This window comes from Oryzias melastigma, linkage group LG9 (assembly GCF_002922805.2).
Source record: "Oryzias melastigma strain HK-1 linkage group LG9, ASM292280v2, whole genome shotgun sequence".
Classification (NCBI taxonomy): domain Eukaryota; kingdom Metazoa; phylum Chordata; class Actinopteri; order Beloniformes; family Adrianichthyidae; genus Oryzias; species Oryzias melastigma.
In genome coordinates, this window is record NC_050520.1 from 18,864,507 (window position 1) to 18,867,539 (window position 3,033).

Genomic DNA, 3,033 nt, shown 5'->3' on the forward strand with positions numbered 1-3,033 from the left:
GAAAAAAAATGTTTTTTTGTTTACATTTTTGGCAAATCAAGTTTTTAAAAAGCATTTAAAATAATAATGAAAAATTCTGCACACTGTAAATCTTAAGGGTGAAAAACGTTTTCTTCTCAAGAAAGATTTAGTTTTAGTCCCATCTTGTGGTCAGTTATTGAAGGACGGAGCTTAATGCACTTCTTCACTCCAAAAATGAACATTTTAATAACATAACATTTAAATTAAAAGGTACATATAACAAATAAAATACTTTAAAAAGCAGAAACAATAGAAAATGTGTAACAAACATTTTTATTTTACATTTATGACATATTTCCTGCTTATGTCAACATTTTTAACTTACATTTTGAGCTAAATATTTGGCCATATGGTAACATTTACTGTCTTTTATAAAAAAAAATGTCTTTCAACTGACAGGAAGTAAAATCTTTAAATATTTGTCTCAAATAGCAAAAAATACTGCAAAAATACATTCATGTGCAACATTTGCACACCAACAGGTTGGAACAGAAACCGTCCAGAAGATGGCGATAAAGACGTACCCCTTATTTACCCCAAACTCCCAGCAGAGCTCCACATTTTCAGCTTCTATTGAGATATGACAACACGTTTCACACGTTTGTGCAGCATTTGAGTGAGAACGTGTCCAATGAAAACACTCACCGAGTCAGAACAGGAGTTTCTGCGTCAGTGAACTTCCGCTTGAGGTCTGTAGGGTCTTGGGGTCATGAGTCCGGGTCCTCCTGGGGGGCTAAACTGTCAGGTGAATCAGGTGGTGAAAAGGCAGAGTGATAACATGAGATGACAGACTGAGAAGAGTGGGGTTTGAGTCTCTGTTTACCTCACAAGCGTCTTCAACTCCTCTCTTTCAGGATGACTCATGCAGTACTGACTCTGGATCACTTGAGAGACTTGTTGAATGCAGGACTTCTACCTCGGTGATCAGAAAACGTGTTCAGTTGTTGGACAGAGTGACTTGTGTGTTTGCCAAACCTTAAATTACACTAATTAAAATCTTTGCACAGCTTATTTATGCCAAGGTCACTTCATGAGGAAATGTGGGGACATCTGATTGAATAGAAACTCCTAATCAGGAGGCAGGATGTCTGAATCACAGTGGGATTTATATATATTTTTAAAAGTAAAGAGAGATCTGATAAACTAGAACAAAAATGCAGAGATATCAATGACTAGAAAGCAGATGACAAGAAGAAGCTGAAGTAGAAACAACAAAAAAATGATCACATGACAATCATTTAAGATATCAGTTCTTTTAATCAACAGTTTCAGATCCATAACCTCTGTCTGTGAGCATCTGAGCCCCCCTGCACACGTCCACGTGTGATTGGAGTGGACGGGCTCTGGCTGGCAGCAGTTCATGTGATGGAGGCCGCTGTCAGTCTGATGTTCTTCTGCCTGTGTGTGCCGACGCAGACTGACAGGACGCCGCGCCGGACATGGTCAGTGCCTGCTGATTTGTTACTGTGTTGTGATGCTTTTGGCCCTCAGGGGCCCCTGAACTTGACAAAACAACACCACCTGTCTTCACCTCTATCTATCTATCTATCTATCTATCTATCTATCTATCTATCTATCTATCTATCTATCTATCTATCTATCTATCTATCTATCTATCTATGGACAGATGGACCACTTCTAAGTGATTAAGTTCCTTAATCAAAATGAATCATTTGATCGTCAAAAACAAGTGATTATATCAGTGTCAGTGTTGTCAATTTGATAAGTTATGACTCCAGCTTCTTGAATGATCAAGTCACAAGATTTCAGCATGTTTGCATTTAGACTGATTACTTTAGAAGTGTTTCCCAATTTAAGGTAATGTGAAGACAGCAGTACAGCATGTATTATGCATGACATTAAAAAAAGACACTGAATATGTACTTTGCAATGTTTACTTGCAACCATTCACAACATTGTGAAAATGGAAAGAAAATAACAAAAATAAACTCCCTTTGGCTCAGTAGATCTTACTGAAGTAGTTTAGAAACTGAAAATACTGTAAAACACACAGTGCTGCAGATCAATCATGGAGGCTGCCGTCTGGACACATATTTGTATCTACATCACTGTGATATCAGCTCTATCAATGCACCAAGGAAAGTATCTTCTTGAGAACCAAATCCACCCTCTCCAGGACTGCAGTGATGTCATCACCTAGCAGGTCATTTGGGTATGTGGACGCCGGTCATATACCTTCCACCTCCAGGAAGAGAAAAACTCCTCAATTGGATTCAGAAATGGAGAGAAGGGAGGAAGACACTGCACAAACATCCCGTCATGTTCTGCAAACTCCTGCCTGACCACAGCAGAGTGCTGGAAGTTCACATCATTATCATTGGTTTAAACAACTCTTTTCATCAGTGTATAATGAGGTGATCATTTCGTAGATTTGTACTTCATCAATTGCTTTTTGTCCAAAAGGATTGGATGAAATGAACATGAAACAACCTCTAGGTTGTGCCCATGTGACTAAATTTTGTGGAGGTTACACAAACTGTTGTGTGAAGTTTTATTCTGAAATGCACCAAAGTGACTGTATCTCTATTAACATTTATTTAGTCTTCTTTTTGTTGCAAGTCATTCAAATCATCTTACCTCTAAAAAGCCAAGGTCTTAAAAGCTTCCAATTGTCATGTTTACATTTCGAGATTGAAGTTTGTATAAGTTTAGCCTAAATTAACAATAGAAATTTCCTTAGTGAAAACTGTGGAGATAAAAATGAACTTAAAAAAATGCAATTAAAACATTTATTATTGAAAACTGAACACTTGTTGCAAACATATTTTTTTATTTAAATAAAATCTAATTAAAAAGAAAAATAAAGAATTAAAAAAAGAAAAGACAAACGACTGTGAAAAAAGGTGGAATAAGAAGGAAATATCTAGAAAAGAGCATTTTAATCACTTGTAGTTTAGTCTTTAAAGCAAATTTTTATGTCCATCCATTTATTTCTGTCCATCCATCCATCCTTCCATCCATTTCAAACCCATTCAATCCCTTTTGGGGTCG